At 43.7% G+C, this 15,331-nt stretch overlaps 1 protein-coding gene across 9 annotated transcripts in view; it reads right to left on the bottom strand.

The window, feature by feature from the left end:
- Window positions 1-15,331, bottom strand: part of clasp1a (cytoplasmic linker associated protein 1a) — a 296,574-nt gene that overhangs the window by 30,606 nt on the left and 250,637 nt on the right. The gene's annotated exons all lie outside the window — the stretch shown is intronic.

The following is a 15,331-nucleotide window of genomic DNA, read 5'->3' as shown; positions in this document are numbered from 1 at the left end:
AGGCATGCAGGTTAGGGACATTTCAGACTCTTAGATAGGCACATGGATGAAAGAATTATGCAGGGCTATACAGGTGGGAAGGATTGATCTTAGAGTAGGTTAGAAGGTCGGCACAACCTCGTGGGCAGAGGTGCCTGTACTGTTCTATGTTCTATGTCAGTGGTTCCCAACCTCTGGGCCGCCGGCCGATACATTGCCGCAAAGAATGCAGTGGTGCAACGGTAGTCGGAACACACCCAGCACATCTTTAAGAAAAAGCCAAAATAAACAAGCTAATTAATTAGGTGCCACCCGGCAAGTAGATGTCACCCAGATCAGAGGCGTCACAATCGGCAATCGCCTCTGATCTGGGCCAACATTTACGCACCGGGCGGCACCTAATTAATTAACTTGTTTATTTCGGCTTTTTTTCTTAAAGATGTGCTGGGTGCGTTCCGACTACCGCTGCATTCTTCGTGGCAAAGTATCCGTCCCTGGCCCGGAGGGTGGGGACCACTGTTCTATGTAAAAGAACAGCCAATTTGCTCAAGGCAAGCTCTCACAAACGTAACTGAGCGACACAGTGCCAAGGTCCCAACATTGCATGCTCTGTGGAAGCCTAAATTCTACACAGCACCAGGGGGCCCCAACACTGGGAGTTATGTAGAATTGACATCTGGGTACTGATGCTATGAAAGGAAAAGTTATTTTTTGCAAGAGTATGCGGCGCTACAATTTTTACCTATCCAAAAATTGCAGCATATTGCTGAAATCGTGTAGGAAATAAAGTGTCAATAAGCTTCCTATTAATCAATTGTCCTGATGTGCTGCATTTCAAATCCTACAATTTTGGAAACTGACAGAATTTTCCTGGAATGATAGAAACATAGAAAATATGTGCAGGAGTAGGCCATTCAGCCCTTCGAGCCTGCACTGCCATTTATTATGATCATGGCTGATCATCCAACTCAGGACCCTGCACCAGCCTTCCCTCCATACCCCCTGATCCCCGTAGCCACAAGGGCCATATCTAACTCCCTCTTAAATATAGCCAATGAACTGGCCTCAACTGTTTCCTGTGGCAGAGGATTCCACAGATTCACCACTCTCTGTGTGAAGAAGTTTTTCCTAATCTCAGTCCTAAAAGGCTTCCCCTTTATCCTCAAACTGTGACCCCTCATTCTGGACTTCCCCAACATCGGGAACAATCTTCCTGCATCTAGCCTGTCCAATCCCTTTAGGATTTTATAAGTTTTAATCAGATCCCCCCTCAATCTTCTAAATTCCAACGAGTACAAGCCCAGTTCATCCAGTCTTTCTTCATATGAAAGTCCTGCCATCCCAGGAATCAATCTGGTGAACCTTCTTTGTACTCCCTCTATGGCAAGGATGTCTTTCCTCAGATTAGGGGACCAAAACTGCACACAATACGCCAGGTGTGGTCTCACCAAGGCCTTGTACAACTGCAGTAGTACCTCCCTGCTCCTGTACTCGAATTCTCTCGCTATAAATGCCAGCATACCATTCGCCTTTTTCACCGCCTGCTGTACCTACATGCCCACTTTCAATGACTGGTGTATAATGACACCCAGCTCTCATTGTACCTCCCCTTTTCCTAATCGGCCACCATTCAGATAATAATCTGTTTTCCTATTTTTGCCACCAAAGTGGATAACTTCACATTTATCCACATTAAATTGCATCTGCCATGAATTTGCCCACTCACCCAACCTATCCAAGTCACCCTGCATCCTCTTAGCATCCTCCTCACAGCTAACACTGCCACCCAGCTTCGTGTCATCCACAAACTTGGAGATGCTGCATTTAATTCCCTCATTCAAGTCATTTATATTGTAAACAACTGGGGTCCCAGCACTGAGCCTTGCGGTACCCCACTAGTCACTGCCTGCCATTCTGAAAAGGTCCCGTTTATTCCCACTCTTTGCTTCCTGTCTGCTAACCAATTCTCTATCCACATCAATACCTTACCCCCAATACCGTGTGCTTTAAGTTTGCACACTATCTCCTGTGTGGGACCTTGTCAAAAGCCTTCTGAAAATCCAAATATACCACATCCACTGGTTCTCCCCTATCCACTCTACTAGTTACATCCTCAAAAAATTCTATGAAATTCGTCAGACATGATTTTCCTTTCACAAATCCGTGCTGACTTTGTCCGATCATTTCACCGCTTTCCAAGTGTGCTGTTATCACATCTTTGATAACTGACTCCAGCAGTTTCCCCACCACCGACGTTAGGCTAACCGGTCTATAATCTCCCGGTTTCTCTCTCCCTCCTTTTTTAAAAAGTGGGGTTACATTAGCCACCCTGCAATCCTCAGGAACTAGTCCAGAATCTAACGAGTTTTGAAAAATTATCACTAATGCATCCACTATTTCTTGGGCTACTTCCTTAAGCACTCTGGGATGCAGACCATCTGGCCCTGGGGATTTATCTGCCTTTAATCCCTTCAATTTACCCAACACCACTTCCCGACTAACATGTATTTCGCTCAGTTCCTCCATCTCACTGGACCCTCTGTCCCCTACTATTTCTGGAAGATTATTTATGTCCTCCTTAGTGAAGACAGAACCAAAGTAATTATTCAATTGGTCTGCCATGTCCTTGCTCCCCATAATCAATTCACCTGTTTCTGTCTGTAGGGGACCTACATTTGTCTTTACCAGTCTGTTCCTTTTTACATATCTATAAAAGCTTTTACAGTCAGTTTTTATGTTCCCTGCCAGTTTTCTCTCAATCTTTTTTCCCCTTCCTAATTAAACCCTTTGCCCTCCTCTGCTGGACTCTGAATTTCTCCCAGTCCTCAGGTGAGCCACTTTTTCTGGCTAATTTGTATGCTTCTTCTTTGGAATTGATACTATCCCTAATTTCTCTTGTCAGCCACGGGTGCACTACCTTCCTTGATTTATTCTTTCGTCAAACTGGGATGAACAATTGTTGTAGTTCATCCATGCCATCCTTAAATGCTTGCCATTGCATATCCACCGTCAATCCTTTAAGTGTCATTTGCCAGTCTATCTTAGCTAATTCACGTCTCATACCTTCAAAGTTACCCCTCTTTAAGTTCAGAACCTTTGTTTCTGAATTAACTATGTCACTCTCCATCTTAATGAAGAATTCCACCATGTTATGGTCACTCTTACCCAAGGGGCCTCTCACGACAAGATTGTTAATTAACCCTTCCTCATTGCTCAAAACCCAGTCTAGAATAGTCTACTCTCTAGTTGGTTCCTCGACATGTTGGTTCAAAAAACCATCCCGCATACATTCCAAGAAATCCTCTTCCTCAGCACCTTTGCCAATTTGGTTCACCCAATCTACATGTAGATTGAAGTCACCCATTATAACTGCTGTTCCTTTATTGCACACATTTCTAATTTCCTGTTTAATACCATCTCCGACCTCACTACTACTATTAGGTGGCCTGTACACAACTCCCACCAGCGTTTTCTGCCCCTTAGTGTTACGCAGCTCTACCCATATCGATTCCACATCTTCCCGGCTTATGTCCTTCCTTTCTATTGCGTTAATCTCATCTTTAACCAGCAACGCCACCCCACCTCCTTTTCTTTCATGTCTATCCCTGAACGTTGAGCTCCCATCCTTGGTCACCCTGGAGCCATGTCTCTGTGATCCCAACTATATCATAATCATTAATAACAATCTGCACTTTCAATTCATCCACCTTGTTACAAATGCTCCTTGCATTGACACACAAAGCCTTCAGGCGCTCTTTTACAACTCTCTTAGCCCTTATACAATTATGTTGAAAAGTGACCCTTTTTGATGCTTGCCCTGGATTTGTCGGCCTGCCACTTTTACTTTTCTGCTTACTACTTTTTGCTTCTACCCTCACTTTACACCCCTCAGTCTCTCTGCACTGGTTCCCATCCCCCTGTTGTGAACTAACCTCCTCTCGCCTAGCCTCTTTAATTTGATTCCCATCCCCCAACCATTCTAGTTTAAAGTCACCTCAGTAGCCCTCGCTAATCTCCCTGCCAGGATATTGGTACCCCTAGGATTCAAGTGTAACCCGTCCTTTTTGTACAGGTCACACCTGCGCCAAAAGAGGTCCCAATGATCCAAAAACTTGAATCCCTGCCTCCTGCTCCAATCCCTCAGCCACGCATTTATCCTCCACCTCATCGCATTCCTACTCTCACTGTCGCGTGGCACAGGCAGTAATCCCGAGATTACTACCTTTGCGGTCCTTTTTCTCAACTCCCTTCCTAGTTCCCTATATTCTCCTTTCAGGACCTCTTCCCTTTTCCTACCTATATCATTGGTACCTATATGTACCACGACCTCTGGCTCCTCACCCTCCCACTTCAGGATATCTTGAACACGATCAAAAATACCCCGGACCCTGGCACCAGGGAGGCAAACTACCATCCAGGTCTCTGGACTGCGTCCACAGAATCGCCTATCTGACCCCCTTACTATCGAGTCCCCTATCACAACTGCCCTCCTCTTCCTTTCCCTACCCTTCTGAGCTACAGGGCCGGACTCTGTGCCGGAGGCACGGCCACTGTCGCTTCCCCCGGGTAAGCTGTCCCCCCCAACAGTACTCAAACAGGAGTACCTGTTGTTAAGGGGCACAGCCACCGGGGTACTCTCTATTACCTGACTCTTCCCCTTCCCCCTCCTAACCGTGACACACTTGTCTGCCTCCCGTGGCCCCGGTGTGACCACCTGCCTATAACTCCTCTCTATCAACTCCTCACTCTCCCTGACCAGACGAAGGTCATCGAGCTGCAGCTCCAGTTCCGTAACGTGGTCCCTTAGGAGCTGCATCTCGATGCACTTGGCGCAGATGTAGACGTCCGGGAGGCTTAGAGACTCCAGGGCCTCCCACATCCGACACTGAGAACAACAAATTGCCCTCACACTCATACTGCCCCTCTCCTCAAATAACAACAGAAAATGAATACCAAACCTTCCTCGCCTCGCCCGTTTCTGCCTATGATCTTCGGTTTCTACTGGAATTACATTTCCTTTTGTCCTCTAAGTAAACAACTAAGGTTCACACAAAAACAGAAATGAAATCCGATGATATTTACTATAAACTCAACAACTCCCACACCTACTCTTCCAACACTGTGTCTTATAAAGGTTTCTTCCAGTTCCTGTCTCCACATCCTATTCAAGGACATCTGAAAAATGCTCTCCTTTTCCAGGAAATGAGGCTTTCCCTTGTAGTTGATGGAGCAACTCTTGAATCTCCTGTTTCTTATACTTCTGTTACTATTCCACGTTCCTCCATACAGATAGATAACACCTCATCCTTACCTTTCAGTTTATGAGCCTCTGCATCCAGCACATTATCCTTTGTCATTTCTGCCAGCTGCGATGAGATGCCATCACCAGCCATATCCACCCCCTACACCTTCCTAGTTTCTAAAGGGACCATGCCCTCTGCCATTCTCTCACCTTCCTCCCCTAATATCACTGTGTACATTGAAGCTTTATAATGTAAATTCTTTATAAATCGAAGGATCAACTTAAGAACATTGCACAGTACTGCACAAGAACAGGACCTTCAGCTCACAATGTTGTGCCAAACCAATTAAATTAAATTAGTAATCATATGGCCAAATAACTAATCCCTTTTGCCTACACAATGTCCATATTCTTCCATTGCCCTCACATTCATTGGCTATTCAAACAACTGTCTCTACAACCACCCAGGCAGTGCATTCTGGGCACCCACCAATCTGTGGAAAGAAAAAACTTGCCCCTCACATCTCCTTTGAACTTATCCCTTCTCACCTTAAATGCATGCCCTCTGGTATTAGACATTTCAACCCTGGGAAAAAGATACTGCTCATCTTCTCTACTATGCATCCCATAATCTTTTAAACCTCTATCAGATCTCCCCTCAGCTTTCACTGCTCCAGAAAAAACAATCCAAGTTTGTCAAACCTCTCATTATAGCACATGCCCTCTAAACCAGGCAGCATCCTGGTAAACCTCTTCTCCATCCTCTCTGAAGCCTCGACACCCTTCCAATAATGGGGTGACCGGAACTGTAAGCAATACTCTAGATGTGACCCAAATAAGTTTTATAAAGCTGTACCATAACTTCCTGATTTTTGAAATCAATGCTTCAACTGTTAACGGCAAGGATGCCAGAAGCCTTCTTAACCACCTTTTCAACACATGAAGCCACTTTCAAGGAGCTATGAACATGGACCCCAAGATCCCTCTGCTCATCGAGTGTTAAAGATTCCTGCCCTTGATATTGTACTGTCTCAATATTTGCCCTACCGTGGTGTAACACTTCACATTTAGCTGGGTTAAACTCCATCTGCCATTTCTCCACCCAAATCTGCAAATGATCTATATCTCACCATATTCTTTGCCATTCATGTACTCTATCCACAACAACATCAACCTAGAATAAGTCCTTTCGACCACCACAATCTCTCTTCTATGGACAAGCAAGTTCTGAATCCAAATGGCCAATTCATCATTGATCTCATTCATTTTAATCTTCTAGGTGAGCGTGCCATGAGGGACCTTATCAAATGCCTTACTAAAAACCATGTATAACAACATCCACACCTCTACCTGTATCAGTCACCCTCATGACATCATTAGAAGAACTCAATCAAGTAAGTAAAACACGACTTCTTGGCACAAAGCCATGCTAGCTCTCCCTAATTAGGCCTTGTTTTCCAATTGTCATAAATGCTATCCCGAAGAATTCTCTCCAGTAACTTTCCTATCACTCATGTGAGACTCAACAATCTATAGGATTATGCCTGGTTCTCTTCTTCAATATTGGAACAACATTAGCTACTCACCGGTCCTCTGGGAGCTTGCCTGTGGCTAGAGACGATACAAATATATTGGGCAAGGCCCCAGCAATCTCACCTCTTGCATCACTCAGTAACCTGGGGACTTGCCCACCATAATGCTCTTTAAGAGACCTAACATCACCTTTTCTTTTACCTCAACATACGCTAGCATATCAATACACTCAGCACTGATCTCCCCATATGCCACATGGTAAATACTGATGTAAAATACTCATTAAGGACCTCACACACATCCTCTGCACCCAAACAAATGCTTCCCATCCCCCGTTATCAATGAGTGGCCCTATCCTCTTCCTCCTGATGTATATGTAGAATGCCTTGTGATTCTCTTAAATCTTACTTGCTAATGACTCTTCCTGGCCCCTCCTGTCTTTCCAAATTCACTTTGAGTTCTTTTCTGTCTTCTTCATAATCTACAAGGGTTCTGTTTGATTCTAACATTCAAAGCTTTATATACCGAGATTTTAAAGTAGCAGACAACAGGAATTCTGCAGATGCTGGAAATTCAAGCAACACACATCAAAGTTGCTGGTGAACGCAGCAGGCCAGGCAGCATCTGTAGGAAGAGGTGCAGTTGACATTTCAGGCCGAGACCCTCTCTGTGTTGTTTTAAAGTAGCAGGTTGTTTTTAGACTGCCTTCTTTGTACTGTTCATTTTTCAGCAGGACACTATATTTGCTTTCTGGAAGTCCCAGGGATATGATTCAAATTAAAATTCCTTTTTTTAAGTCTGAGGAAAAGCTCCAAAGCAAATAGTTGGATGCAGGGAACTTATTTTTACTGGCTTACAAGCCTACAGGAAGAGGTCACAGTCTTAAGATACAAGATGAAAAATTCATTCACATTGAGCGATCTTGTGGAAAAGCCATGGAGCCCAAGTCACTAAATTTATTTCAGCACATTGACAGAGAGATCAAGGTGTAAGGGGAGAGTGTGGAGATATGGTGCTGAGATAGAGGATTAACCACAGAATGTATTTTCAAGGGTAGAGCTGTCTCAGTAGCACAAATGGCCTATTCCTGCTTAGGTTTTCTATATCACAACTCAGGAACCATTCAGCTTCACATAATCTGATCAGTTGTACTGGTAAATAAACATTTTAATCAACTGCTTATTGAACCTTTAGATAATAAATTAGTCAATTGAAATGGTTTTAGTTGAATTTACATATCCATTATTCTGTGGGAATACATTACAAGTTGTAGAATAAAACCAAATCTCAAAATCTGTGGGGAGAGAACTGCGTTAATATTTCAGGTTCAAGGCCTTGGAGGTGGGAAGAGTCAAAGCAATGTCTGTGATAAAGTAGTGCCCGAGAGGAAATGAATGATACAGATCGGTGTCAGCTGACAGATGACACTGAAGATTTGTTAATTGCGCTTCCACTAAGAAATGCAGAAACAGGAAGAGGAAGCAAAATGTACATAAAGAGAGCTGGAAGAGAGAGACAGTCCTGCAGATGAGATTCATTCACAGAGCCAAAGAGATGAAGTAATTCACCTGCACTTCTTCCAATCTTGTGTGCTGCTTTCAGTGCTCACAACATGGTCCTCTCTGCACTGGGAGTACTACTGGAGAACAGCACGACTATTTGAAAGGACAATTCTGAACTTTCAGTTTTCAAGTCTCTCTTTGACTCTTACACTTGACTTTGTTGGAAAAGGACAAATTTAAGGTAAACTACTTCATCTTCTGCCTAGAGAATATGGCAGTTGTCAGGATTCACTGAACTTAATCATTTCAGTCACTATCCTTTGTGTCAGAACTGACTGGTTCCAAGTGCTGGAGCAGAGAATGCCAGGGCATCCAGTTTTCCAAGTTCTAGTCTGTGACAACTGAAAAGAGGGGAGCAGGATTGGAATTTTGGGTTGACAACTTTGAGACAGGGCACTGTCCACCTGAAGTGTTCACTCAGTTCGCTCCCTACACGCTGCCTGGCCTAATGAGTATTTCCAGCACTCTCATGTATTTCTGATTCTAGCAACTGTATTCTGTATCTCACTTGTCCATAAATTTGCCAAATTCTGAAGATGCTGGAAATCTAAAACAATACACACAAAATGCTGGAGGAACTCAGCAGCTCTATGGAAATGAACAGTCGATGTTTCAGGCCGGGACTCTTCTTCAGGACTGGAAAGGAAGGGAGAAGAAACCAGAATAAAATCCTTCTGAGTTCCTCTAGCATTTTGTGTATCTCACTTGTCTATGTTGCTTTTTTGTTACTCACTTCTCTATTCATTTCTTCTCCAGATAGATTAGCTGACATTAACAAGCCTTCAGCACCCTCTCTTGATTGGCACCAATCTGCATCATTTTCTCTTGGCCTCCATCGTATCACAGATGTTCCCTTGGCCCCATGCATTTCCCTACTCCCTTCTTCACAGCATAATACTTGCTTAATTCTAAGATTTCTTAGTTCTAATAAAAGTCTGATATTAGAAGTTAGATTTTGATTTCTCTTCACAGGCGCTGTCTGACCTGCTGAGTATTCTGTTCAGTTTTAGAATTGACTCATTTATTTTTTTCTTTGCTTTTCTACTGCAACTTCAAGACTTGCTTAGTCATATTATTTCACAGCATCAAAGGAGATTATGTATTCAAAGGCTGATGTATAATAACTTAATCATTACTCACTTGAATAGATAGGGGGAGCAATTACGATGTATTTATTAGCACAGTGCAATTTTTTAAAAAATTGCAGCAGTTAAAACAATGAGGATTTGTTGATCATAATAATAGTAAGATAATTGAGAAAGATTCCCTATCAATAAATGGGAAATTAAGAGAAAAAGAACTGCATACTTAATTCATAAAACATCAGGCAGTTAAGCAATACAAACAATGAAACAGCAGACTTGATTCCATACCCCTTTTCCTTTTGGCTGAATGAACCATTTCATCTAAAGGTAAACAGAATTTAAGGAATAGGCAACAGATGTTGGGGGGGGGGGTTGGAGAAAAGATATAGGAATTTGGTTGACCTCATACTTCAACTTGCAATCTTGCTGTCCTATGATCGTGTAAAGAATAATGTCTAGCGACCAGACACAGGTCTTATGGTCTAAAACAAAATTCCTTGTACAGACTGATGGGTGAAAAGATGACTAAACTTGAAATAATGCACTGTACATGTTCACATTTTCCCACAAATTCATTCAATACAGTATACCATTTCAGTGATAAAAAAATCCAGAAGAGATTTTTTTGACTAAATGCAATTTTCATTGTTTTCTGGAGTTCCAATTTCCACATTGCTGTAAAACAGCCAAGTCAGTTTTTACCACAACAGGAGATGTGACTGTCAAACTAGTTTATGTTAGTTTTCTTCAGCATTCCTTGCACCCTCGTTGAAGCTGAACCAGCATCGCAAGATAGTTCAACTGGATACAGTCAGACACAAGAGACTGCAAACGCTGGAATCTGGAGCAACAATATGGTGGAGGAACTGAACAGGTAGAGCAGTAACTGTGAGGGGAAAAGAATTGTTGCAGTCTCGGGTCAAAAACCCTACATCAAGACTAAGAATGGAGAAGGGAGAGAGAGCTAGTAAGGGAGGTAGCATGACTAGTGCCAACGTCACCACAGAAAGTATCTAATTCAGGTGCTTTGTGGCTTCGTATGATAATTGCTCTGCTCATGACAGAAAGAAACTGCAGAGCTATGGACACAGCTCATATTGCAGAATTATGGACACAGTTTAAAACATCACAGAAATCAACCTCCCCTCCATGAACTGTCTAGATTTCTCACTGCTTGGTAATACAGCCAGCATAAACAAAGATCCCACCCACCCCGGGCATTCTCACTTCATCTCCACCCAATGGACAAGGAAACAAAAGCGCGACGTCACATACCATCAGGCTCAATTACCGCTTTTATCCTGTTTCCCACACCCAAGATGGACATTTGACCTCGTAATTTACCTCGTTTTAACCTTCTACCATACTGTCAAATTTCTCTGTACTTCATACTGTAGAGTTATTGTTTTACTTTGTGCTACCTCAATACAATGTTGTAATAAATTGATCTGAATAAACTGTATACACAAGGAAATCTGCAGATGCTGGAAATTCAAGCAACACACATCAAAGTTGCTGGTGAACGCAGCAGGCCAGGCAGCATCTCTAGGAAGAGGTACAGTCGACGTTTCGGGCCAAGACCCTTCGTCAGGACTAACTGAAAGAAGAGCTAGTAAAAGATTTGAAAGTGGGAGGGGGAGGGGAAGGGGGAGATCCGAAATGATAGGAGAAGACAGGAGGGGGAGGGATGGAGCCAAGAGCTGGACAGGTGATTGGCAAAAGGGATATGAGAGGATCATGGGACAGGAGGCCTAGGGAGAAAGAAAAAGGGAGGGGGGAACCAGAGGAAGGGCAAAGGGTATAGTGAGGGGGACAGAGGGAGAAAAAGGAGAGAGAGAAAAAGAACGTGTGTATATAAATAAATAAATAATGGATGGGGTACGAGAGGCATTAGTGGAAGTTTGAGAAGTTAATGTTCATGCCATCAGGTTGGAGGCTACCTAGACAGAATATAAGGTATGGTTCCTCCAACCTGAGCGTGGCTTCATCTTTATAGTAGAGGAGGCTGTGGATAGACATATCAGAATGGGAATGGGACGAGGAATTAAAATGTGTGGCCACTGGGAGATCTGCTTTCTCTGGTGGACAGAGCATAGGTGTTCAGCGTAACGATCTCCCAGTCTGCGTCAGGTCTCGTCAATATATAGAAGGCCACATCAGGAGCACCGGACGCAGTATATCACCCCTGCCGACTCACAGGTGAAGTGTCGCCTCACCTGGAAGGACTGTCTGGGGCCCTGAATGGTGGTAAGGGAGGAAGTGTAAGGGCATGTATAGCACTTGTTCCACTTACAAGGATAAGTGCCAGGAGGGAGATCGGTGGGGAGGAATGGGGGAGATGAATGGACAAGGGAGTCGCATAGGGAGCGATCCCTGCGGAAAGCAGAGGTGGGGGGAGGGAACGATGTGCTTCGTGGTGGGATCCCGTTGGAGGTGGTGGAAGTTACGGAGAATTATATGTTGGACCTGGAGGCTGGTGGGGTGGTAAGTGAGGACAAGGGGAACCCTATTCCTAGTGGGGTGGCAGGAGGATGGAGTGACAGCAGATGTGTGTGAAATGGGGGAGATGCGTTTGAGAGCAGAGTTGATGGTGAAGGAAGGGAAACCCTTTTCTTTTAAAAAAAAAAGGATATCTCCTTTGTCCTGAAATGAAAAGCCTCATCCTGAGAGCATATGCGGCGGAGACGGAGGAATTGCGAGAAGGGGATGGCATTTTTGCAAGATACAAGGTGAGAAGAGGAATAGTCCGGATAGCTGTGAGAGTCAGTAGGCTTATAATCTGATGTCTGTCTCTATCTCTGGAGACAGCTTATCGACTGATGTCCCATTTCCAACACGTCCCTCCCCTTTCTAGATCTTTCTGTCTCTGTCTCTGGAGACAGCTTATCTACTGATGTCTTCTATAAGCCTACTGACTCTCTCCACTCCACTGACGCTTTTCTATCCTGCCTCGGTACACATGACAATAAAGCAATTTAAAGGTGATTGGAGGACCGAGGAGAGGTTAAGGATGATGGGCAAATCAAGCTAGGTAGGAGAAGAGGTATTATAGCATTGGGAGACAGAGGCAAGTGAATGATAGATAGAAACACACAAGAAAATGAGGCAACTGAGCCAGGTGGGAGGTTTGGGGTTGTAGAGTGAAAACGGAGTGAGCTAAGGCAGGAAGCAGGAACACAAAGGCTCCTCGTGCTGGAACCTCAGGGACACAAGTAGTTTTGCAAATGCAGGAAATCCTAAGCATCACACACACACAAAATGCTGGAGGAATACGGCAAGGCAGGCAGCATAAATGAAGGGAAATAAAACAGTCGACATTTCAGGCTGAGACCCTTTCTTAGGACAGACAGAATGGGGGAAGAAGCCAGAATCAGAAGGTGGGAAAAGGAGGAGAGTACAAGCAGGCAGATGATAGGTGAGGCCAGATGAGGGGAAGTTAGGGCCAGGGAAGTAAAAGTTGTTGAAGTGATGGAGGGGATGTGAACGGTCGCAGATGGAGGTAGGAAGGGACTGTACCGAGGGGAACAAATGGAGCAAAGTTATGTGGGCACCAGTTTAGTGGGGCAGAAGCAGGGAAAAACAATGGGCTATCAGGGCATTTAGGCGTTTTTGGATCTTGGGTAGGAAATAGAAACGGGCAGTGCAGGGTAAGGAAACTAAGGTTGGAATGAGTAGATAAGAAGGAGATGGTCAGAGGCAATGAGATTGGTGATGGTGCGAGAGACAGTGGCCTGATGGTTCTTTGTGGGATCCCAGTTAAGTGGTATGCAAGAAGGGTCCGAGAGCTGCTGCCTGGCCTCAGCAAGGTAGAGGTTAGTCCACTAGACTACAACAGCACCACCCTTATCTGCAGGTATGATGGCTGGTATTAGTACAGAGAGAGTGGTGGGCAGTACATTCAAAGGGGATGGTAGAACTGTAGGTGAGTGGAATGCTTAAGTTGAGAGGATTGATGTCTCGGCAGCTAGAGATGAAAAGATTCAGAGCAGGAGAAGGCCAGAGTACGGTGTCAAAAAGGAGCAGGAGGGTTGAAGGTGGAAAATCCTAATGAATGAAAACAGAGGTGACAGAAGAGCTCAGCGTCATGGCGGACACGGATCTCACTGAGCTACAAGCATAGGTGGACAAGGGTAAGGATAGGATAGGACATTCCACCTCAGAGAGGAGATGATCCGAGAGATGGTTAAGACATGGCAGGCTATGTTCCCTCTAAGCTGTCCGTGTGTGTGTGTGTGTGTGTGTGTGTGTGTGTGTGTGTGTGTGTGTGTGTGTGTGTGTGTGTGTGTGCGCGCGCGCACACACGCTTTTCAACCAGCGCACAAAGGAAATTAATGTGCACACAAAAGGTTAGTTACCTAAGTAATATTGAAAATAATCTTTTAGCTAAAGGTTTCTGTCAACTAGTTAGTCGGTTTTTCAAATATCACAATATGTGTCACTAATTTACGTCATCTCACCTTTCCTGTTTTGGTTTGTACAGCTGCATCATGGAGGCAGCCATCTTTGGCAGACAGTGTTCATATCGTAAAGTTTACAAAAATCTGTTTCAAATCCTGTAGACAACTTATTTTTTTATTGAAAAAGATTAGTTAAATGACCCTGTGGCTAAATACTGTCACAAGAAATTGATAAACATCACATACAAAGTAGCTTTACAGGTTTTAAGTGATGGCTTTGATGAACTGGCTGCACTGTGCAAGATTCTGCAAAAGAGTGGCCTGACACCGAATGATTCACTTCATTTTGCACGAGGCAAAAATTAACAAGATAGAGAGCAGTATCTGGGAGACAATGTTTCGTGGAATGACAAAGTTAACGTTTTGCTAAGCAAACAACGTGAAGAAAACATCACAGTAGATACAAGTTCGCTGTTGACTTTTATAAATAGTCTTTGTGTTCATTTAGAAGAAAGGTTTCCTGAAGATGAGGTACAAGAATGGTCAGCTTTTGATTTCTCCGCAATTGTAGCTTGAGACTTCACATCTGGCGATGAACAAGTTAATGCCCTAATGTCTAAAATATCATGATTTTCTAGCTGAAAATAGTTAGACAGTTTAATGATTACAAATTTTCCATGCAAGGAAAAATTAAATCCAAACTGATTTCAAACTTTGCTCAGATGGTGGCATTTGTACTTCAAAATGAACAGTTTTGCAACCTTGCACAGTTGATGAACATTGGGGGAACCTTTCTTGCATCTAGTGTGAACTGTGAGTGAGGTTTTAGCCTAATGAATCAACTCAAAAACAAGCTGAGAAACCGTTTAGGTGAATGTCATTTGGATATGTTAATGAAAATCAAAAGCTATCAATTGGATGGAAGTTCTATTAGTCTAGATAGAGTTTACAAAGAATGGGTAAATGCCAAAGACAGGAGAGAGAAAAAAAAGCTGAGTGACTTAAATATGTATGTTATTTTGTTGTTATTCTGTGCAGTTTTGTAAACCTACATAAACTGTGCCATGTGTGCATTCAGTGTGCACATACTTTTGTCACAGGAAAAAAATTTGCACAAGATTTTTGTGCACACTGACTGCTAAAAATTAGAGGGAACATCGATGGCAGGAATTGGAGCTTGATTCAGGGGAGGATAGATGGTTGGAGGAGTCAGAGGAGAGAGAAGGGTTGGAGTGTTCAGCGAAAGTGGGATGGGAGGAAAATGGGTGCTCAAAAGAGTGAAGGATGCAGTGAAAGGTAGAGAACAATGCTGATTGGGGAGTTGTGGTGGAAGAGGAGAAAATGGAATCTTATAAGTAAGGAAGTGAATAAAGGAGCCATTGGGGAAGAGATGAAAGGGAGATGAATCCAGAACCGGAAGGAGGCAATGGAAAGCCGATGGATGAAAGTTACGGGTGGCAGGTTGATGAAAGCTGGATGGGGAGAATGGGAAAGAGAACAAAATAGTGGGACTGAAAGAGGATGAAGAGGCAG

This window comes from Mobula birostris, chromosome 5 (assembly GCF_030028105.1).
Source record: "Mobula birostris isolate sMobBir1 chromosome 5, sMobBir1.hap1, whole genome shotgun sequence".
In the NCBI taxonomy this organism is placed as follows: domain Eukaryota; kingdom Metazoa; phylum Chordata; class Chondrichthyes; order Myliobatiformes; family Myliobatidae; genus Mobula; species Mobula birostris.
The sequence above is the reverse complement of the archived record's forward strand: the minus strand, read 5'-3'. Positions and strand labels throughout refer to the sequence as shown.